Source organism: Grus americana, chromosome Z, assembly GCF_028858705.1.
Source record: "Grus americana isolate bGruAme1 chromosome Z, bGruAme1.mat, whole genome shotgun sequence".
Lineage (NCBI taxonomy): Eukaryota > Metazoa > Chordata > Aves > Gruiformes > Gruidae > Grus > Grus americana.
Window position 1 is genome coordinate 24,613,861 of NC_072891.1, and position 24,601 is coordinate 24,638,461.

The 24,601-nt window shown below is 38.9% G+C and overlaps 1 protein-coding gene across 13 annotated transcripts in view; it reads left to right on the plus strand.

Annotated features, from left to right (window-relative positions):
- Positions 1 to 24,601, plus strand: part of ERBIN (erbb2 interacting protein) — a 118,850-nt gene that overhangs the window by 25,803 nt on the left and 68,446 nt on the right. For 11 of the 13 annotated variants that reach the window (XM_054810199.1, XM_054810208.1, XM_054810204.1 and 8 more), the window contains one exon: positions 17,261 to 17,314. The gene's annotated coding sequence lies outside the window, so the exon portion shown is untranslated. Of the gene's footprint in view, positions 1 to 15,289; positions 15,552 to 17,260; positions 17,315 to 20,478; positions 20,578 to 24,601 lie in introns of those variants that run through there. The other 2 variants (XM_054810203.1, XM_054810206.1) reach the window with 2 other exon arrangements.

A 24,601-nucleotide genomic window follows, 5' to 3' on the forward strand; every position in this document is an offset into this window, starting at 1 on the left:
TGACTTTTGACAACTGAAGAAAAAAAATTAATATTTGCTAATTGGTGTTCTCTCTGGTAAGCTGCAGCATAAATAGCTTGCTGTGGACCAGCAAATTGCAGTCATGGATGATTAACTCCATAAGTACAGGAAACAATTTTTATGTGCAGGTGGTCTTATACTGCTAATGCTGAAACGTTCATTAAAAAAATAATGAATTCAATAGTCTTAGAAGTCAATGTAGAAGGATTTGGAGTAGCACCTGATATTTATTGGTGCCAAGTAACCAACTGCGCATTTAAAACCTCTTTGTGTTTGATAGAGTATAAGTTACTATGAATTGATTTTGATTGTACATAATAAATACAAAGTATAATCAGCAGCGTTTATTTGTTCCTTTTGAAAAAGACCATTTGGAAGCTATTCAGCCAAATCATTTGTATAGAAATTCCTTTACTTCAGTTTTAAAGGATAATCAATTAAAGGATGTTTTACTAGCTGCTTAGAAAACAGCAAAGCTAAAGCAGGGTAATGTAGTAGTGAAGCATGTTTATCTGTTAATGACATGAAGGAAAAAAAGCTACTGCAGTGAGTTACGGGTTAGAAACTGAAGACTGCAGAAAGTCCACCTAAAATACATTGGATGCTAATGTTAGGGCCACTAAGGTGCTTGAGAATGAGATAAAATACACCAACTCTTCATTTTTTATATACTTAATAGATATTTTCAGTTGCTTGGCAAAATAGAAGACTTTCATACTTGAGAAAATTGACAAGGGCTTCATGGTTAAACTTAAAAATCTGACTCCTTTGTAGGCTTGTTCAGCACACAAATGGCTTGCTTTTTTAATTTCTGGATCACTCGAGAAGTTATAGGATTATAATTATATGTTTCAATCTGGTTTTAGGTTAGAAGATTAAGGTTTTCCCTAGTATATTGTGTGAAATAATGTTTTCTTATGCTCCCTTCCTCTCCCCCTTGAACTACTTGCATATGTGAGAAAGGAGCATTGCTCATCTTTTGCATGTTACTGTTGCTGTTTGAGGGTATGAAACTGCTTGATCTGCCTCTTATCTTTGGCTAGATGAAGAAGCCTCTGTGGTCTTTTTGCTGCTACCAGGCTATTTAGAACTCAAGCCATTCTCTTGCTCAGTTTAGATGCTGATGGTCTCTCATTCCTTCCCTACCTTTTGTGCTAAAATACAGACTTCAAGCAAAAAGTATTCCAGACTTATTCCAAATCTCTATTCACCATTACAGATATGTTCACATTTATTTAGGAGCTGAAAAACCTCTGCTCTAATCTGGAGGAAAAACTCTCTGAAAGCATGAAGGTAGTTTCTACAGCTGTAATTGAGCTAATTGGAGCACAAGGGGAAAAAGCCCTCCTTCTTCCAGATGTCAAGGAAAGTGCTTGACTACTGCCTACGATCATTGCTCTCAGCACATATTAGGTAGAATTGTGGGCAGATTCCCTGTTATATTGGAAGACAGTCAGGACTTAGTGTATTTCTTCTCTTGAATCTTATGTTCTTATTAAACTTCATTTGAATTTTTGCTTGGTACTATTTGGGACAGGAAGGAGACAGACCAGGTAAATATCTCTGCTATAAATTTTCTAGTTAGGAAGTCTAAATGCTTGTACCAGCGTAACTCTGCTGGTTTTATTATTCATGTGTTGGTACAAATGTAATGAGTGTAATGTATTTTAATGTGTTTAAGAGCAGAATGGGTAAAATAATTTTTTTCTTAAACAGTACGATCACCCGTTGTGATGATGTAACCTAAAAGAGTTTTAGTAAATGAACTGGAATTCACCTATCATGATTCAACACAAGTGTGGGATAGACAACAGATTGTATGTCCTTCAGGACAGGTTCAGATGACGTAGGTGGATAGAGGAGCACGTGATGTGGAGTGTGATGGTGGGAAGTACTGGTTAGCTTGATTTTTGCACATCAGCAATTGTCAGGATTTTAGTTTTAAGCATTGTTGTGAAGGAAGATGAAGGAATTAACAGTGAATTAATTTTATATCTGTGTGGGAATGCTGTCAAATGTTGTTTTGAAAAATTGATGATGGTGATAGAAGCTAACTTTATTGACGAAATAGAATCATAGATCATAGAATGGTTTGGAAGGGACCTTAAAGCTCATCTAGTTCCAACCCCCCTGCCGTGGGCAGGGACACCCTCCACTAGACCACGTTGCCCAAAGCCCCATCCAGCCTGGCCTTGAACACTTCTAGGGAGGGGGCATCCACAGCTTCTCTGGGCAACCTGTTCCTCACCACCATCACACAGGCATCTCCCTCTTGATTTTGAATGAGAAAATAGTTTGGAAAAATAAGTGAAATAAGCTGCTTATTTCTGTAATAGAAAAGGGGGAAAATAGGGCCACTTAAAACAGCACCACAGTCAAGCAGTGTCATAGAGATTATTTTTGTAGTAAGTGGTGCAAGTTTGTATGGTTATGTTTTGTTTCGGGTGTTCGGGGCAGTGGGGAAGTGTGACTACAGGAACTGAAGGGAGAAACAGCTGAGGAGAGTTGTGTGTCAGAGTACCAGGCAGGATACTGATGACTTCTACAGCAGTAATCAACACATGTGATAAGAACAGGTGGTGGTGGTAGATATTAAGTTCTGTTTTCATACACACTGAATTTAAGTAGGTAATCCCCAGAGGTGCTAATTATGTGGGGCTTTCCTGTGAGATGGAAGAGTGACATCAGGGATGCTGTAGTGTTAGAAGGGTGAGGGAAGCAACTCAGGATGGGAAAGAACACACTGAAAAAGAACAACAGCCACAGAAGAGTGGAGAGGAGTGGATTAACAACAGCACGAGAAATCATGATGGAATGGATGAGGAAGCAAAAGAGATAACTTTTGGGGCTATCACCTTGATTGAGGACTTTTATTGGAAGGATCACCTATGGAGCAGTACTAGGTCTCTGAGAAGCCTTGGACTGATAGGAGACATGTTAGCAACCAAACCAAGTTTTTCTTTTCCCTTTTTTATATTTCTTTCCTTATTTCCCTTTTTATTCCTAAATCTCTTTACTCTCAGTCAAAATTTTCTCTCTTAAATACTCGTCTTTTAAATTTTCCTCCTTTTGAAGCATGTTGGCTGTAGTTTTCTTGAAATGTGCATTTAAAGCAAACTGATAACCCATTGAGTGGCTTTAGAGATGTGGTTTCTGTAGGGAGCAATTACCCAGGCATTTTTACATCTAGAGAGTTAAGACTCATTAGTTTTAAACTAGTGGGTGTTAGATAAATTGGTTAAGCTTTGTCTCAGTGTTTGCTATTTTTGGTTTAGATACTGGCTGGCCAGATCTAATTGAAGCTGTTGAGAATTCTTTTCTTTCTTTTGAACCAGAGTGCTAAAAGCACTACTGCTATCTAACTGCTAGCGCTCATTCTGGTCTCTATTTTTATAGATCATGCTCTTAGCATTTATTCTCAGCCCGGTCTTTCATTGGTGTGAACACCAGACTTGTTAAATTCAAGTGCATTATTTTCTTTAGATATGTATAGTTTTATGGGAAAGCTGGACTATATGGATGTAGTTGCATGCTTTACAACTGTGTTGAATTATTTTATCCATGACATTTTCAGTCTGTCTCAGTTCTGATCCCTTAATGGTATTAAAATGAAAGCTGGTATCTAGAATGGAATTAGTCCATTAATCTCACTACTGATCTTTTACTACTGAGATTTTTCCCTACTAGAAAAAAATTTAGTGCTTTTTCAGCTGTTAACAAAGGTGACTGATATGTTAAAAATCAACCTGTTGGAAAAGGTTGGGTTTTTTTAGTTGCAACGTCTTAACACAAGACAGAATATTGCATAGTGATACCATCCAATGCAGTTTAATAAATGTCCATTTTTCTCTGTAAGAAGTTAGAATTCAGTAATCTAATAAATCTAATAAAGCAAACAGATTGCTTTATTGCTATTAAAGCTTTAAATACAGACTTAATATTTTTGTCCAGATCTCATATTGGCTTGTTGGAGGTCTGGAAGATCCAGAGGAATTGATTTGAGGTTAGATTAAACAGGCATCATGTTGTTTTCAGAGTTCACATCCTGTTCCCTCCTTCACTCAGAAGTAAGAAGGGAGCTATATCTAAAAATCACACACCTCCTCCCCTCCCAGCCACCGATGCTTGACTATCAGAACTAATAATGCATTTCATATATTTCTGGAAGATACTGTGAACTGCAGTAAAAAAGGTTTTGGAAGATGCATGAATATTATCTTCAAATGGCATTTCAGGGCATGCAGTTTGGTAGCACTTCCATCAATATGTGAAGAGCACATTCCTCCAGGCTGTATATTTCTCCAAGACAGCCCTTCAAAGAATGAGAAATTGGGAATGAGGAGAAATCTACTGGTGATTGGCAGTTTATGCACAAGCAGCAGTTTCTGCATGTTACACTCACGCTGTTTTAGTTTAGATCAAGTTTAATAAAAAGCCATTAAGAATTGAGGTAAAACAACCCTGACTATAACCTCATTATCAGAGGGAACACAGCAAACTTGTATACTGTTCTTTTTCTAACACTGCCATGTTCTACCCAGGGTTTTAAATAACAATTATGTTCTTATTTTTCAGATTCAAAAGCTATCTGTGTTGCTTACTTCAAGTTTGATCTGCAGAGGTCTTACATTTTTTAGGCAGAAAAAACTAGGACAATTATTCAATCAGCTGAATTCAGCGTATTCATTGACTTAAATTTTCTTGCAAGCTGGGGATTAATTATCGTGCAGGTCTGTGATTTCCAGTAATAGAAATCTTTATTACTTTAATGAACCTTTTGCCTCTTAGTTCAGGTGGCTTGTGGTCCTGGATTGTTTCTGTGTGTTAGAAGAGAATTATAATCCTGTTACATAGTAAAAATCCAAGGGGGTTGTATAGCGCCATTCCATCCATAAAACAGCTTCTAGAACAGAATTTGCAAAATGTTTATCAGCTTTGCAACAGGGGTTTGGGTGGCTTTAAAGTATATGTTAAAAAGTGACAATCTGCTCCTTCATCATTGATTCTCAGACAGGTAGTGAGGAGATCTGACAGCAAACCAAGGCTTAGTGTTTATAAATTTGCTGAAACCATGAGATGAAGCAGCAGCATTAGTCTGTTCAAGAGTAATGTGATAATGTCATGGAGAAACGGATCATACCTCAGTGGCAGATGGCACATGTCTGTGTGAAGTGTAATAGAGTATAAATACATTTTGGTTTGACTTTGTATATGGCTGTTCACAATGAGTAGCTGTTGCAGTTAGTTATGAATTTAATATTGGTTCAAACAGGAAACTTAAACTTCCAGTAAGAACAATCCTGTATGATTGTTCACAGTTTACTAGAATGTTTTAATACCGGACACTTGCATTGAGAGTATATGCCTATGTCAAATCAGAGTATCTTCAAAAAAAATCATCTCTCTGTGATTCTTTAAAAGGTAATCTATGATTCTGCTTTGTTCCTGCTCTACTATCTAGTTCCTGTTTTAAATATGGAAATGTATTATTCCTCCCGGTTTCTTCCTTTGTTATTTTTTATAGAGAACACTGACATGCAAGAATCGATCTTCATAATGTGCCTATGGGGTGAGTTAATGATACACTGTTATGACAGTGAATTGATGTGCACAACAATTGACAGTTGAAGCTATAAAAAGTATCTGACAATTCTCTTTCTTTAAACCCACCCAAACGAGCAGTAACACCTTAATACTTTTATATCATTTTGTGTGTTAAGAGCATAGCTGAGGTTCATTTCATTTGTAGCCATGAATGTTTGGCAATTTTGCAAGCATGTTCTCAGATGGCTAATTGTACCTATAATGAAACTGGTCAATAATGTCTCTTAATTCAACTTTGTAAAGAAGTGAGGAACAGAATAAATGCAGAAGGAAGTAAAAGGTTCGTAAGAGCAATTGTTAACTGGAAAGTTATGCCTGTACACGTGTGGTGGGAAGATGACACCTAAAAATAGATTTAAGTGTTGTTCAACTAGCACTGCTCACCTCTGCCCTTGAAGGAAAGGGAACTCAGGAATTTACATACCCTAACAATGACTTGGCTGGTAGAATGATATCTGTAATTAAGTGTGCAATTATAGCAACTATCTGCTGTACTTTCTGCCATTTTTTTAAACAATTTTAATTTGAAATCTCTACTTTGCTATAAAATTATGTTTCTAAAATATGGGAATTGCAAAAGATAAATGAAGTTCCTAATACCTGTTTCAGACAACTACTAGGTGGTTATTGGTTCTGACGATTTAGTCCAGCGTATTTTATGTGTAACTGGATAAATTCAAATATAAAGCATCAGATGGTTAGCAGCTCAAACTGTGTTGCATAATCTGCTGGCTAGCCAGTAGTAATAAAAAGCCACAGACACAAAACAAACTCATGCAGTTAGAGTGCCGCAAACATTCACTGAATCTGTAAAATTTGCAGTCTGAATTCTGTCTATGCCTACGTCTTGCTGCAGCATGTATCCACAGCCTTTTGTGTTTTAGTAATCTGAAACAGTCCTAGGATCCAATTTTATACATTAGCTGTGGCATACATGAAAAAGCGTGTGCCTGATACAGGTGTATCCAAGGTACGTGTGTGAGGTTGTAAATGGAGGGAAATATACCACCTTTATAGTTCTTATTAATGAGATATAAATTAGAGGTTGTTAATTTAGGGTGTCGGAAACCGTAGAATCACAGAATGGTTTGGGTTGGAAGGGACCTCAAAGATCATCTAGTTCCAACCCCCCTGCCATGGGCAGGGACACCCTCCACGAGACCACATTGCCCAAAGCCTCATCCAACCTGGCCTTGAACACTTCCAGGGAAGGGGCTGCCACAGCTTCTCTGGGCAACCTGTTCCAGTGCCTCACCACCCTCACAGTAAAGGATTCCTTCCTTATATCTCACCTAAATCTACTCTTCTTTGGCTTAAACCCATTACCCCTGGTCTTATCACTCCACTCCCTGATAAACAGTCCCTCTCCAGCTTTCCTGTAGGCCCCTTTAGGTACTAGAAGGCTGCAGTTAGGTCTCCCTGAAGCCTTCTCTTCTCCAGGCTGAACAACCCCAACTCTCTCAGCCTGTCTTCATAGGAGAGGTGCTCCAGCCTTCTGATCATCTTTGTGGTCCTCCTCTGGACTCGCTCCAACACTCCATGTCTCTCCTGTACTGGGGCCCCCAGAGCTGGACGCAGTACTCCAGGTGGGGTCTCACAAGAGCAGAGTAGAGGGGCAGGATCCCCTCCCTCGACCTGCTGGCCATGCTGTTTTTAAACCTACACTTAAATGTTGTCCAAGAGGACCTGAATCTCAGATCATTTGTTTTTTAGGACAGGAGTACCGACTGTGACAATCTTTGGGTCATTCAGATGGATAACTTATCCTGGGACTTGTTTGATTTTCACAAGTTGCTATTGGAAAATTCAGATACAGTTAAATATTGTGCCCAAAATCTTTGCAAAAGTTCCTATTCCCTGTCCTTTCTCTTTCTCGCACACTTGGTAGTCATATTCACTTTGGTATCTAGATCACTTTTATCTTCTTCATACTTAGTAGTTAACAGGTTATCTGTGTTAGTGAGTCAGCATCTACTTAATGCAATAATTAGCCAGTCACTCCTTGCTCACAGAAGTGTGGGTGTTGGGTGCCACCGGCATTCTATACACACACACCTATGGTCCCTATAAGACATAGTGCCTTATTTCTTAAGTACTGCACAAAAAAATTAGCTGTGTCGCTCCCTAAAATATTTCAATACCAAGTAAAAGATATGGGTGTGATGAAGGAGGGAAAAGGGTTTATGTGATGAATGGCAGTACAGAAAAAGAGTAAAGGGTCATGATAGTTATTCACCTATTTTACTTAGATGAATGTGTCCTTTCTAGAAATGGTGATATGCATTCTGGTATAATTTGTGTATGACTCAGTTGCATGTTTTCAATTACAGATTTCACTACTGATTAAATTGGGATATTCTGTCTCAACTGTTCTTATTCTCTTAGTCATTTTTTCCCCAAATTTTCCACATTCCTCTTCTTTCCCATCATCAGTCTCTTTTGTGCTGCTATGAAAGAAGGCTGAGGTCTGAACACATTTGTTGTGGCTAACAATAATAGGCCTGGAAAAGCTCTGACCATTTGGAGCTGTCACTGTCTAGGATCCATATACTGATGGGAAACTCTTAAGAATGAGGGGGAGAAAATAAGGGTGAAAAGGAAGGGGGTCACATAGGCGCAAAAGGTGAGGGCACCAGATCTAGATAGTTTTCTTACGGATATGCAACCCCTCTTGTTACCCTGAATGCTCACGTCACATTGTTTGTGGTGCTAATTGGCCTCCTGATGTGATGTAGGTATGTCCAGTCCTCCATCTAAAGTTGTTGCCAATTCTATAGCAGCAGTGGAAATCTTCAAAATAGCTGAAGCTTGGATGAGAGTAGTTGTAACTTACAAAGAATGGGGGTTCTGCTTTTTCTTTTTAATGCTTAGATTGTGTCAAGTTGGATTCTTTGTGTTACCGCTAACAACAAAGCTTCCTCAAGCTTAACTAGACCTTGGTTTGTAGCTTGGCACAGCTACTCACTTCTGGTCAGTGAGTTAGCACAAATTTCACTTACAGAAAAGTAACTAGGTAAAGAATTATGACAGTGCATGGGATGCAGACTGCTTCTCTTCTGAGGCTTACTGGTTTGGTGATCTGTAAGCATGGTCTGCAAGGTCAAGGTAAGTGGTTGTCATGGTTTAACTGCAGCTGGCAACTAAGCAGCATGCAGCCGCTTGCTCACTCACCCCTGGTGGGATGGGGGAAGAGAATCAGAAGGGTAAAAGTGAGAAAACTCCTGGGTTCAGAAAAAGACAGTTTAACAGGTAAAACAAAAGCTGTGCACTCAAGCAAAGCAAAGGAATTAATTCTCCACTTCTCATTGGCAGGCAGGTGTTCAGCCATCCCCAGGAAAGCAGGGCTCTGTCACATATAGCAGTGACTTGGGAAGACAAAACACCATCGCTCCCAACATGTCCCCCTCTTCCTTCCTCTTCCCCCCAGCTGAGTATGATGTCATATGGTATGGAATATCTCTTTGGTCAGTTGGGGTCAGCTGTCCCAGCTGTGTCCCCTCCCAACTCCTTGTGCACCCCCAGCCCACTCGCTGGTGGGGTGGTGTGGGAAGCAGAAAAGGCCTTGGCTCTGTGTAAGCACTGCTCAGCAGTAACTAAAACATCCCTGTGTGATCAACACTGTTTCCAGCACAAATCCAAACCATAGCCTCATACTAGCTGCTATGAAGAAAATTAACTCTATCCCAGCGAAAACCAGCATAGTGGTCCAGAAAGAAGACCTTAGGTAGTTGTGCATGGTTTGTTTCTTATTTTTTAAAGTTCAGATACTACTGTATTGTGTACTACAGAAGAAACAAATTGATGTGAAAATAGATCACTAAACTTGTTTATTTTGTGTGTGAAAAAAAAAGCCTGTATTAAATAAAAACAGTGTTTAAGGATGATAGGTAAATTAATATTCCAAATGCTTAGTTTTAAAGCCTTCCTAAAATTCTTAATTTTTAGCATTGAGTTTGGAGTATAAAATCAGTGTCATGTCTGTTCTCTGTGTTTTCATTCCTGGTTTGATCTCTGGTTATTTGATCTAATGCAATGGCATCACAGTAATCCAGCCAGTAAACATCAATAAAGCCTTAAGCAGAATTATTAGCAACAGTATTTAGTAACAATTTAATCCTCCTCACATTTACTGTTCTGCAAAGCAACCTTGGTTTATAGAAATGAATAATTTAAAAGTCTGTGAACACTGGATCTACTTTGAATATATTTGTTATCTTCTGTAAAGTCATAATAAGTTTCAATTAAATGGTGATTTCTCTTGTTTCATTTCTGTTCAGTGATATAAGCCATCTTGATTCTATAAGGGGATTTTCCTGGTATTTTTATTTTTATGGTAGGAAAGGATACTGGAATTCCTGAGAGATGAAGTATTATATGTCATGAATTCATGAATGATTCAATCAATGTGTGGTTATTCAGCTGCTTTAGTAAGACTTAGAAAAAAGAGTAACTCATAGAGCAACTACCTTGACTAAATAATTTGGCTAGAGTGGAGGCAAGGAAACATGTATCTCTATGGTTCACGAAAAGCACTAAATTTAGTCTTTTTCCCCTGGAAATGTTTCCAAATAAGCAAACTGACCTGCTTCCTTTTGTACATACTGACACTGACCTTAACTCAAAAGTAACTTTTGACTTTGTTGGATCTAATGTTGAAGTTAGCCCTAATGTGGTAATGTTGTTGGTCATGGGTTGGACCACATGACCTGGAGAGGTCCCTTCCAACCTCCATCATTCTGCAGTTCTAATTACTTGGGGCAAACAGTGGGAAATAGTCGGGTATCTTGCTGCTTTTAGTGGGAATACTGGGTTTAAGGGTAACTAAAAGTTGCAAAATAATTACTTATCTGCAACCGCTAGGCCTTCTGATGGTGTCGTAGATATAATTGTTTATTTAGTAACAATATTTTGGTTTTATTATAAAATAACTTTTCAGGGCATTGTCCTGGTTTTGGCAGGCATACAGTTAATTTTCTTTCTGACAGCTGGTATAGCGCTGTGTTTTGGATTTAGGATGAGAATAATGTTAATAACACACGGATGTCTTTAGTTGTTGCCAAGCAGTCAAGGACTTTTCAGCTTCTCATACTGCCCTGCTAACGAGAAGATGGGGGGCCCTCAAGAAACTGGGTGGGGACACAGCCAGGACAGCTGACCCAAACTGGTCAAAGAGATATTCCATACCATATGATGTTATGTCCTGTTTGCAGCTGGGGGCCTTGCGTGGCAGGTGGGCGGTCTTGTGGACCATCAACTTCGGGGTGATGGTGTTTGTCTTCCCAAGTCACTGTTAGGTGATGGAGCCCTGCTTTCCTGGGGATGGCTGAACACCTGCCTGCCCGTGGGAAGTGGGGAATGAATTCCTTGTCTTGTTCTGTTTGCGCATGTGGGCTGGGAGGCTGGGCAGCTGGGGGTCGTGCATAGCATCAACTTTGGGTGATAAGAAATTGTGCTGTTCATCACTTGTTTTGTGTATATATTATTATTATTATTGTTATTATTATTAATTTTTTTCCTTTTTGTGTTTGTCCTATCAAACTGTTTTCATTTCAACCCATGAGTTTCTCACTTTCACTCTTCTGCTATTTCTCCCTCATCCCATCAGGAGTGGATGGGGGAAGTAGGTGAGTGGCTGCATGGTGCTTAATTGCCAGCTGGGACTAAACCATGACAAGCATACATACTGAGGCTATGCTTTGAGAAACAAGCATCTTGATTCATAAATGTTTCTTTGCAGTTTTAAAAGTTGAGAAATTCCTCCCATCTGATGCATGTGCATTATAGCAGTTTTTTACTGGTGAGATCAAACTCAGCCATATTGGTAATTTCTGCTCTGATTGCACTACTATCAAAAGGGCGATTTTGAATCCCAGACAGTTTTTCTAAATCTAGGTATGTTTACTTTGTTGTAAAACCACACTTTGTGCTCGGAGCACTTACGCAGTGAGAGTTTTTGCAGCTATATCCACACAGGTGAGAGAAATAATTTGAAAATAGTTTCTTTAAAAAAAATGTAGGTCAAATTTGCAGTTTTCATTTATGCCTTAGAGACACTTCTTTGACCAGCTTCCCCAAGGGAAAGCAATCAACAACAAAATTCAGCAGATCTGATATATCTGCATATGTGCAGGTATGAATGCCTTTCCTTAACTGTCTTGTCCAAAAGTGCTGTTACAATATAAGTAATGAACAAAGCTTCATTTTTCTAGCCTCTAGGCATTTCATTCAGTTTTAAGATAATTAGAAATATCTCTAATAGAACTGTAGATACTCTGGCAAAACAATTAAAGTCTTCATATTAAAATATAATTCATATAGCAAGTTAGCCAGTCAGGGACCTTTAAAAGTGCCTTTTCCATTCCATTGTTGTCAAGCATACACGTATCTCTTGGCAAAACACTTCTCAACTGCATGTCCCCTGCCATATACCAACAGTGTTGCCAAATACAGGTTATTTTGGGGCATGCTGGAAGCAAATGTGAATCTTCGTGTGCTCACTAAGAATGTGCCATCAGCTGTCCTCTTACTGCATTGAACGATTCTGGCTGTCAACAGTTGCAACAGTGTTGGTGCTAGGAGGTAACAAATCCTCAAGTAGGTCAGTCTCATGCCACATAAGATAATATATCATAATTAACATCTTAGACTCCACCATCAAAGACCAGTTGAAATACTTTGTAGCTCCTGAAGCTTGCTAGGTTTTTGACAATGAGACAATCCATGCAGCAGAGACTTGTTTCTTTGCTTCACTCTAAATGTCTGGCTTTGGTTCAGACACTGAAGTAACGAGAAACAGCAAACCATGGTGACAGCATCTGCTTCCAGTAAAAACAAGATGCTCTCTTTCTTGAGAATGGTCTCTGAATACTTTGTGTCACCCTGGTCCTCCCCTCTCATCCCTCTCTGTTCCCCAGTGTGGGAATCCAAGATTAATTAAACTGTCTGTGGTCTACAGACCTTCCTATTTTGTGTGAAGTGTCTGTTTGATTTAAAAGGTACACTATCTAGAGATAAATATTTTGCCAGATGTGTTTATCTTTTATTTCCTCAATCAAGACCATATGTTACTCTTTTTTTCAAATCTAGCTCACTGTAAGGCACACACTTCTCATCTATGTGGCAGGTTGCAATTGAATATGAATCTTGCCAGTAACCACTGACAGTAAAACTTCTTTATTATTGTTGTATGTGAAATTGATTATGTGCATCTCTGTATACTCCCCTCATACTTAATAAAAATATTCTGGTTATGGATATCCTTGTGCAGGCAAAACCTGCTTCACTGATGATAGTGATTGTGCATATGGTTGCATTTCCTTGGTCTGCTTCGGAACCCCTCATCTTCCTGGCCCCCATTCCAAAAGGAAAAATTGTATCTAATCTTATTGCTGTAAAATTATCATAGAATGGTTTGGGTTGGAAGGGACCTCAAAGATCATCTAGCTCCAACCCCCCTGCCATGGGCAGGGACACCGTCCACTAGACCAGGTTGCCCAAAGACCCATCCAACCTGGCCTTGAACACTTCCAGGGAAGGGGCTGCCACAGCTTCTCTGGGCAACCTGTTCCAGTACCTCACCACACTCACAGGGAAGAATTCTTCCTAACATCTAACCTAAATCTACCCTCCTTCAGCTTAAACCCATTGCCCCTTGTCCTATCACTCCATGCCCTTGTGAACAGTCTCTCTCCAGCTTTCCTGTAGGCCCCCTTTAGGTACTAGAAGGCTGCAGTTAGGTCTCCCTGAAGCCTTCTCTTCTCCAGGCTGAACAACCCCAACTCTCTCAGCCTGTCTTCATAGGAGAGGTGCTCCAGCCCTCTGATCATCTTTGTGGTCCTCCTCTGGACTTGCTCCAACAGCTCCATGTCTTTCTTGTACTGGGGCCCCCAGAGCTGGACGCAGTACTCCAGGTGGGGTCTCACAAGAGCAGAGTAAAGGGGCAGGATCACCTCCCTCGACCTGCTGGTCACACTTCTTTTGATGCAGCCCAGGCCACAGTTGGCTTTCTGGGCTGCGAGTGTACATTGCTGGTTCATGTTGAGCTTCTTGCCCACCAACACCCCCAAGTCCTTCTCCTTGGGGCTACTCTCAATCCATTCTCCTCCTAGCCTGTAGTTGTGTTTTGCCCCAACCTGTGTGCAGGACCTTGTACTTGGCCTCGTTGAACATCGTGTGGTTCACATGGGCCCACCTCTCAAGCCTGTCAAGGTCCCTCTGGGCGACATCCCTTCCCTCCAGTGTGTCGACCGCACCACACAGCTTGGTGATGTAGGCAAAGTTGCTGAGAGTGCACTCAATCCCACTGTCCATGTCGCTGACAAAGATGTTAAATAGTCCTTGATTGTTCTTGATTTACAAGATGGATTTTATTGCTGCAGTATGGGATATTTCTGCTTAATGTATGTATCTGCTTTGGATAATCTTGACCAATCTAAAGTCTTTTTAACTAAACAGACTTTTTAATTGAACATGAGTGGATGTTCAAGGGCAAGCATAGGTAATCTGACTTCTGCAATACTCTCTTCGAATTATTTAAGGAAATAATTCACTCTTTTTACAGTTTTAACTATTAAAAATGGAGGATGATTACCATGGGCCAAAGGCTACCTGAAACATCTCTGAAGCAAGCAATTTTTAAGACACTTGTTTCCAACTCTTGCTTAGATGAAGAGTGTAAATGTTGTCATTCCCCCCGCCCCCCGCCTTTTCTCTTCTGAGAAAGTAAAAAGTGCTTGGGGGTTATTCATTGTCATTTAGCATATTGAAATATAACCCGATTTCCTGATATGTTGTGCGAAAGTTTGCCACTGGGGTTCTGGGTGTGTCAATATCCAAAGTCCTCCAATAAGCAATTGAAAGAATGATGAGGATTTGAGGTGAAATGTGTTTGTGTGAAAATTACAGTAAGAAAGATGTTTAGTGAGACAGCTGCAGGCCTCGCTTGTCTAAAACTAGAGGCAAGCTGGAACTTAGATACTTAGAGACGTGAGCAGCCTCTAGGTTACAGTGAAGTGGTCAGAACAGCTGGACTGGAGCAGACCAGCAGTCCATCTGGCAAACATTTTCTAGCAGTAGTTGGGTTCTACCCGAGGAAGAGTAAGAACAGGATAAACACATGTGATAGTTCCCCCAAGTACTCTCCCCATACTTTAGGCTGAGTGGTAGGGCTCTTCTGCTGTGTGTTTTTGGTTGGAGGAACCTAACAGATATTGAGACTTAGTCTGATGAGGTTGATATCACGTGCTAGAGCAGGGTTAAAAAAGTTTTCATTACGTATTTTTATCTTGAAGGTAATTTATCACTAGTTGCCTAAAGCACCTGTTACCATTTCTGCAAAACAAGTAGGAAAGTAGTGATCTGAGCTAGTCGAGGCCCTGATGCGTGGTTACCTTGGACTCCTCTGAATACCCTGGTCTATTTTCTTTGGGAGTTTGTTGCATTTTCCTGCAAACCGGACCTGGCAATGTGAGTGCCTTGGAAACCTGAAGGATTTGTTCCTGCTATTGGAGAGTCATCAGTACTTACAGTTGTAGTTACAGAACACTCTTAGCTGTTCCCTTCTGATACGGACTGAAGGTTTTCTGACTCAGTGTCACAGTTTCAAGCGACACTAAGGTAACATTGGTACAGTGAGTTCGTTGTTCTTGTCTGGTTCTGTAACTGCTGTCTTTTATTCAGCTTATAGCTGCTTAATCTCCAAAGCAGAATGACCTGAAATATTCAGGTTGTGATGTGTATTTCTCCTCCCATGCGCACCCTGCCCACTTGCTGTGTTCTCTCCGGTGGATGGTTGGGATCAGAAGAGTTCCTTGTGCTTGGTTTGGAAGTCTGCAAGCAGTTCATGATTTGGAATTGGCTCCCTACCGCTGGAGTTTGTTCTTCCAGGCATTTCAACAGACGCAGCCTAACAGGTGTCAGGAAATGAGGCAAGAGTAATCCCTTTTTGTTTATTGTTTTTGTGATGATTATGGGCTAGCTATTTCTTTGATCATTTTCTTAGTCTGAACACTCTGCCTGCAAAATTTTGACTTTATGCCTTTTTCTTTCCAGAGGCACAGTCACCTGACTGTCCCACTGTTAGATTCAGCCCTGCACTATCTCGATTAGTTCTGCTTATCCTTGCAGTGCTATTGCAAACCTGCGTTTCTGCTGTTTGGGAGCTTGTGTATAGTGCCTCTGAATAGCTTTTGTAAAGATTAAATAGTTTTTCAGTAGGAGCAGAGTGCTGTAGGAAAGGAAAGCAGCATGCAGCCATGGTAGTTTGATAGACTGTCTTGTAAGAGTCCAGGTTTCAGAATCTGGTTTGATCCGTGCTGTCTTTCTTGATCTTTTTAATTGTCTTGAGTGCTGCTGTTCTGTATTTCTGTGGCTGGCTAAACTGATAGAGGCTTTTTTTCAGAGGAAACTTGGAAGACTAGAGGCTTTAATATTACTTTTACCTATATTACTTTTTTCTCTTTGCTATTTATATGTCCTGGCTGTCATTCTATTGAGAACAAATGTATAGATTTATGCAGTATAGTGCATTGGAGTCCATTTGGTAGGAATGGACAGAGTGGCACTAGTGGCTGCTGAATGCGGAACAGGACTCATAACATGTGAAAGTTGGTTATAGTGTGATCCTGCTGTGGTAATCCTGACTTCCTAAAGAGTTCATCGCTCTGTTATTGTATTGCTGCTTGCTTCTTACCCCAAATCAAGGAAATTTCATTCCTCTTGGAACAATTTTGATTTTACATCTGTTTTAGGATTTTTTTAGGACACAGTTATGATGATTTTATGATGTGCTGATTCCGCTTTTATTGGAAATAAATGAAGTATAATGTATAATATATAAATATAATATATAATATTTACAGGTAAATCCTTCAAATGAAACTACTACCTGTACTCCCCACAATTTATTTTTCTAGGTACTTCAAATCTGACAGATTGTACTCTGCCTGACTCAGCTCTTTAGCTGTTGTACATGACTTCATGCTCAGTTAGATAATCTCTCTGACTATAGTGATGTTTAATCCCTCTGATGATACGTTCTACCTTTGTTAGAGGAAAAATTTATCCTTTCTGTACATCCAGCCACTAATTTTGAATGTTTTCAGTTGAATGTGCTGAATGTTTTTGTTTGTTTATAATTCTTCTACTTCAGTGAAGGTAACACTAGTGTAAGTGATCTGATACGCTTTATTAAATGTGTTGTAACTTTCTAAAAAATTCGTAAAGTTAATGATACAGAAGTGTGCTCTTCTCATGTTTCCGTTAATTCAATATTTTTTTCTTAACTTTCTTTAGAATTGCGTGCAAGAGATGTCTAATACAAGAAATTTAATAAATACAGCAATTACAAGTGGAGTAGAAATGAAACTTTGCATGCAGAATGCTATAAAATAAAAATTAAAATAGGATAAAAAGCAATGTTTTGTACTACGTTACAGACACAAAAAACTCCCCCAAAAGTATATATGAAGTCTTTCAAGTTCTCATAAATCTTAAAGCTACTATTCATACACATGTACAGCTTTTCTTTTTTAAAAAAATACTGACAGCAAAATAAATACCCAATACAATAAAATATTAGTTTGTTCTTCTCTAGGGATAGGATTGACTAAAATTTTTGTACCTTTGTCTTAAACAGAATGTTGGCTTTGAAAGCTCAGGGAAGAAGCAGCAGGGAGAAAAAGACACAGTGGTAAGTACATTATTCTTCTTTCCTCTGAACCAACTGCACAATATATTAAAATAGAAATCCTCTTCTTTATTCATATGTTGTAATAATCACCTCCAAAGAACTTGAATGTTATTCTGTATCTCTCATGTTCTTCTGATATTTCAGTTACAAATATCTGTTGATGACCCAAGTGAATGATATGTATTTACATGTAATTGCATGCTTATGTAGAAAGGGGAATATATAGGAAACTTAAGTTGCAGGAAAGTAATTGTGGTTTAAAGCTCAATGTTGATTATTAAATGTTTTGGCTTGTGGCATGTTAGCATTTTATGCTGCTTTTTAATTTTTATCTTTTTTTTTAGTTCTTAGGAAAGATAAGCATATTTTTAAAAAACTTGGATAAAAGTTTCAAAAAATGCTTTGAATGCTTGGGCAGGCCTCTTATCATCCTTCTTTCTGGTTGCTGATGTAAAGCCTAGGCAAACATTGCATAGTGTCATTTCTCTTTTATTGGTGTATTAACATGCTTTAGCAAGAGAGCATATTTAATGTGAGAAGTATTAAGAAGCCAAATAAAGTTCAATTTTCTGTTCAAAGCTCTATGGAAAAGCAACACATGTTCAGAATCAGCTTTTTTCTTTATTAAATGATGCCAGTGCAGATGGCACTAAGTTGCTTTTGCCTCATATTGTAAGGATTTCTAGAGGCAAGTATTTCTCATGAATAAAAAGAATGCCCAATAGAATATTTTGTCTGCAGAACTTCTCTATGAATTGCTGTGGAGGAGTTGTTATTGCATACTCCCTCCTCCAAAAAAAACCAACCCCAAGAAACAACAAATCCCAACACCATATGACAGCAGCTTCCATCTGCTCTGATTTTATTAATAGAGCTGCTCTGATTGTGAAAATGCTAATAAATATTGACGCCTCAGTGACTGTAATTTTGAGACTTACTATAAAATATCAGTTTAAAACATACAAAATCTTCTGCATATTTTATCTGGCATTGCTACAAACAGCACATACTTAAGATAGAAGCATGTGCACATGCTCGCTCTTGCCAGCCTTTTGTGTTGCCTACAAGGCTGTAGGCTTTGTGTGCTTTGGCATTCTTTGCTGAGCTAAGAAACTGTGCTGTTGCCGCACTGCCTCAGCTGTGCTTACTGCTCTGTAAGGTTTGTTGTTTCCTGTGGGCAAATGGCTAGCAGTGCCTCTTCCCTTCCCTTCCATTCCCATGTGCTGGTTCATCTCTTCATTATAACTGGAGGAATTAAGGCAGTATCTCTTCCTTTCTGCTTGAATAGATGTTGACAGTGTGTGATACACAGCATTTACTCATGCAATAGATCCAGACATAATCCCTCAAAGGACTAAATCTGAAGCGTAAGAGGTTTAATATGGTTTTATACCTCTTCCAGAGGCTTACCATCTCTTAGTCTGGTTGCTCTATGTATTTAATTTTCATCGTTTTATTTGTATAGAAAGTCAGGAACTTTTCCTTTGTTTCCATGGATCTTTTTCACAGAAACAATGACAGAAAATTGGGTTATTTAATGTAGAAATTAGTGGATTCTGAAAGCAAAGCAGTTCAGTAAGTAGCTTGGTACAGCTTGCTGTACCAAATAGCTGTTATTACTATCTCTACAGTAGAAGTGATTATTTCTACTGTATGTTTTAAAAAAAAATAAATAAGTGGGATATGATGGCTAGTGGGGGATGGAGTTCACTTCATTATCCTATTAGGATATTTCATGTGTCTGGCTATGTATTAACTCAAAAGTGACAAACGTGAAACCCCAAATATGTCATTTCCATAATGTAAAGGAGTTCTTCAGCCATTTGAAAACATCAGTGTTGAAATACTGAAATATCAATGTCATGGCTTTTAAAAAAGCTCAGGTTTTTTGATATTCCATGAAGGTGTGAGGGGCTCCTACAGTTTCTGTCAAACTTCAGTTAGTCATAGTGGATATACTTGAATATATATGGCTTTTTTTGATTTGGAGAGGAGAAATGGGTGAGACTCAAGCACAATGGTTTTAAAAAATCAATGTATTCCTCTTACTGTTTTCTTAGTAACACTACAAATACTTACCCAAAGAATAAGCAATCAAGTCAAACATCAGAAATGAAGCTCAGATCTAATGCTAATCTCAGCAGCATTGTTAATGGTGTACAATTAGAGACCATTCTTCAGATGAAATGTTATAGTGCCACTTACTTGGATAGTTGGGTTGTCCAGATGGAAGTTAGTTTCTAGGACTGTCTTAGAAAAAATCTTCTGAGCAAAAAGAAATGTGTGCGAACTAAGTTGCAACTAACTGGATTGTGGTTGTGTAGTGATGGGTGGTGTGTGTGTAGTTATTATGTAGTGTAAATATAAAAAGTCAATATAAATATTAAAAAAGCCAACATTACAATTGTTTGGGTGTCTGAACATTTTTTAATTTATTTTTTACTGTAAACTTAATCTGTAGTTTTCCTAATCCTCTTTTTTTGCTAAGGGTGTTTCTGTAATGGATCTTGCCTTGAATTAAAAATTTGTACTCTCATATACCTGTGCCCTACTGATGCCTCGGTCTAGGATTATAGCAGAGTATTGAATTACTGCATTTCAGTTAAAGGCTGTGCTTAAAGTAAAATATTTTATTATGTAGGTATTTGCCCAGAGGTGTTTTGCTGTTTTTCTCAGTTCAACAATACTACTTTTATTGTTTTGTTTTCACAAAGTCAGTCTGGTTTTGCCATTATTAAGCTTTTGGCATGATTAAGGCCAAGTACTGACGGCTTTGTTGTATGGCTGCTTTTTTACAGTTACAGAAATGAATAGAAATAAATATTCCAAAGATTTCTTTTGATATACTTACAGTGGCTTTTATTTGTCATAATAACTCTTTGGGTTTGTTTTAGCATAGTCTGTTTAGATAAATTTTTAAACTGGAAAATAACTGTTGCAACAAATTAGATAGCCTCTAGTTTCAATAAAGCAGGAAAATGCTGTTGAATCAAGGAAACATTATTGATACCATCAACAACATTGTAACTAAGTAAAGAGGTTTTACAAAATACTTTGATCAAGAGCTTCAGATCTTAATTGTGTAAAGGATTTCTGAATATTTTAAACCAAAACAAAATAGAAATATTAAATTGAAATCTGGTTAGAATTTACTTCATAGAATACAAGACACAGATAATTTAAGCCAATATCTCCAGAATTCACACCTGGCATTGATCTTCTGAGAGTTACCTGAAATTGTCTTGCTGCCCTGGCCCTTGGAGGTGGGGGGGGTGTTTTTGTTTCTTTGTGGTTTTTATGTATACATTTTTAAATACATACATGGGCATTGGGAGCTTGAAAAGTGGTTAATCTCAGGAGAAGCTTTGAGTTTTGTTACCAGCTTTCAGTTTTGGTTTTCAGCAAGCTAGGAGTATAGTATCACTGGTGCTGCTTATATCCTAGCAGCTGTTGAACTAATAAAAGCAAAACTGATTTCTGCCCACTCTGTTCCCTTCGCTTTCTCAAAAAATGTAGCAAGCATCCTTCATATTTTTGCATTTAGCAATTGGTTATTATTTACTATATTTACTAATATATTCCTCCTCCTGTTGTTACCATTCACCATTGTAGTTTCATGAGTAATGCCTTTTATTTCTTTTGTGCTGAATGCTGTATGTGAGCAAGTACAATGTGTTTTTCTGGTGTTCCCTGCCTGCGTGAGGACATGCAGCCATGGGTGCAGTTGAACATTGTTTTCATATCAGGAGCAGGGAGGCTCAGACTATAGCTTCACATTAAAATGGTGAAATGGTTTCAAAACCCCTTTTATTTCCTACCACTTTTTCTTTCCCCCAGAGTGCAGCACTGCAGTTCATTGGTTTATACTAATCTGAATGTTTGCCAGTCTCATTCAGTGAAACGAATGACATAACCAATCCAGTTTCGCAGTTATTTTTTTCCTAGAAGAGACAGAAGGAGATAGCTTGGATGAGAGGGAGGAAGAGGTGAAAATACCTTGACTTGGCATTGTTATCAAATGAGGCTTTGACACCTCAACCAGAGAATGCCAGTGCCACTTGCAGAGAGGCAGTCTCTTCACAGTACGTGCTGTCTTTTTACGTTTCAGCTCCTTGTCAGTGGCCATCAGGTTTGAGCCATACTTTTCTCTCCTAAAGAGAACAAGAAAAAAGGATTGCAGAGAAATAAACTTCCAAGCGAGGGTTTGCAAGGTACTAGTTGCTGTCTGTTAAGTTAAGACTTTGCCATTCCTGTCCAAGAGGACTGGACTGATTTTAGGGGAAGCCTGAACCAACCCTTAGCACCCCTTCTCCCCTCCAGCTTCTTTACATGATTTGCTGATGAGCAAGAGGTGCCAAGTAATTTCTCAGGTTAAAGAATGAAGGATAATTGTGTTATTTATTATAAGAGCCAAGGGTGCTTTGTGTTCCATAAAGTACTAAGATGTTTACAGTTTCCCCAAATTCATGAGGACTAGTGTGCTGAGCTTTAGCGGGAAGAGATTCATCTAAATTGTGCTGTGAGTTTTCACAGTATAGCCTCATTCATCAACACGCCAAATAGCCTGTGTCTGGGTATCTTCTGTGATGCATGTTGCTGCTTTAGGAAGATAAAAATCTTTAACATTTCTAAAAACAGACTGGTTTGCGTTTTTATTTCTTATATAGGAACCCTCATTTTCTACTGATTTTTGAATGTAGAGGTAGTGATCAATTATTTTTTTCTTTTTTTTAGTGGATTCAATAAGATTCTTAATAATAAAAATACCTATTTTTTTTCATAGTTCTGTGTTTCAACAGGAGTTTGTTGGGACTTCTCTCCATTGGCCAAATAAGCCATCTTGTATTTGTTGGGTTGTGTGTTAGGTTACACGCTCCACAGCACAATCTTTCCTGTGTTTACACATCTTCAGCTCCATAATTCTGAACTTGTTCGTAGATAGTGGAGTGGCCTAAAAAGAACCTGACCAGGTATTTTTGTGCCTAGTTTTTCATGCCTGTTGTGGTTTAACCCCAGCTGGCAACTAAGAACCACATAGCTGCTTGCTCGCTCCTGCCCTGTGTCCCCCAGCAGGATAGGAGGAAGAGAATTGGAAGAGTAAAAGTAGGAAAACTTGTGGGTTGAGATAAGAACAGTTTAATAATTGAAATAAAATACAATAGTAGTAGTAATAGTAATAATAATAAATTGTAATGAAAAGGAAAATAATAGAAATAAACCCCAAGAAAGACAAGTGATGCAAATTAAAACAATTGGTCACCACCAACTGATGCCCAGCCAGTCCCCGAGCAGCGGCTTCCCCTGCCAACCTTCCCCCAGCTTTATATGCTGAGCATTATGTCATATAGTATAGATTATCCCTTTGGTCAGTTGGGGTCAGCTGTCCCAGCTGTGTCCCCTCCCTGGTGGGGTGGTGTGGGAAGCAGAAAAGGCCTTGGTTCTGTGTAAGCACTGCTCAGCAGTATTGAAAACATCCCTGAATTAACACTGTTTTCAGCACAAATCCAAACTGTAGCCTCGTGCTAGCTGCTCTGAAGAAAATTAACTCTATCCCAGCCAGAACCAGCACAGTGCCTTTCTGTATAAACATCTGATAGCTGGTTTTGTTTTCAGCTCCGCTGTTGATGTAACTGGTAAACAGCCTTTTGAAAGGCTTAAGGGAGGGGGAAGGTGCTTTCACCAGCTTAGAGCATGAGCAGTCACATCCTGTTAGCATCAGACAGGAAATTTAAGGGACTAATGGCACAGTGAAACCATTGCTTTTAGAGCAAATTAACAGGCATTAGAAACAAAATTACTGTGAACTTAAATCCTATTTGTAACAAACCTGAGTTCAGAATTTTAAAAGAAATGTGATACTTGGGGGGCTGTGTAGGGTTTTTTGGGGGGGTTGTTTTTTGTTTGTTTGTTTGTTTGCTTTTTTTAAATACTCATCAAAACTTAGGTAGACATGTGGTTAAACAAAAATGTCCCCTGGGGTTCTGGCAGATCTGCAGGTGCTGTTGGGCTGCCAGGTACTTGGATGACAGGAATATGCAGGGAGTCATCAAAGAATTCTGGGAAAGAGTGATGTTTCACTGAATGATGCTGACTCTTCCGGATTAATATTTAGTGTGTATCCAAGCTTGATATTGATCTTCATTGGTCATGGTCTTTCAAACCAATGCTTTACTTTTGTGCTTCCAGTGATTTTCATAGAATCATAGAAGTGCTTAGGTTGGAAAAGGCCTTTAAGATTATCAAGTCCAACCATTAACCCAGCACTGCCAAATCCGACCGCTAAACCATGTCCCTAAGCACCACATCTACACGTCTTTTAAAAACCTCCAGGGATGGTGACTCAACCACTTCCCTGGTCAGCCTGTTCCAGTGCTTGGCAGCCCTTTTGGTGAAGAAATTTTTCCTAATATCCAAACTAAACCTCCCCTGGCACAACTTGGGGCCATTTCCTCTTGTCCTATCACTTGTTACTTGGGAGAAGAGAGTCATGGGCACCTGGCAACCCGTCAGGATCAACCCACCACATAGATACAGCCCACTGCTGTTACAGTGTAGATCTGATAGAATAGTCTTTGCTTGCCCTATCTTCTCCAATAATTTTTTTTCTGGGTATTGATTAATTACACAGTATTCACCACTTATTACTTCACTGGCGTCTAGCAAGTGTCAACCACTGCTTGTAACAGTGGAGGTCTGATAGCTATAATTAAATCAAAGGCTTGTAGTAGATTCTTCATCTGCCGTTTGATCAGTTGGGGAGGGGGAAACGTGTCTGGAAGTAGAGAACCCTCAATTTCAAAAATGAAGGGTTGATTTTTTTTTTTTTTTTAATTGGATATTGTAGCCTTCTTGAACAAGTGCTGTAATACCCCTTGATCAGTTTGGCCTTGCTTATAAATTCTGAAACTTTTAAGTCCTCCATGTCATTCATGGTCTCAAATGGGATAGACTATATAAATTCGTATCTATCTATCTATTTATATAGATATAAGGCAGAAAAAAATAAGATGAAGCTTTGACATAGGTTATATTAAATAAATTATACACAGTTTCACAACAAAACATTTTCCAGTTGCAAACTCTTACCTCCCTTTCTTTTTAATCATACTGATTGAATACTACCATTATACCATATGTATATACACTACCATACTTATATCAGAAAACACTTACTTGTTCTCTCAGATTTGAGAATTCACAGAATAATCAGCCTTTACCACCATTGAACCCCTAGAGGAAAACCTGTCTGCATAGTCATTGCCACCTTCAGGATATAGGCAGGTCAAT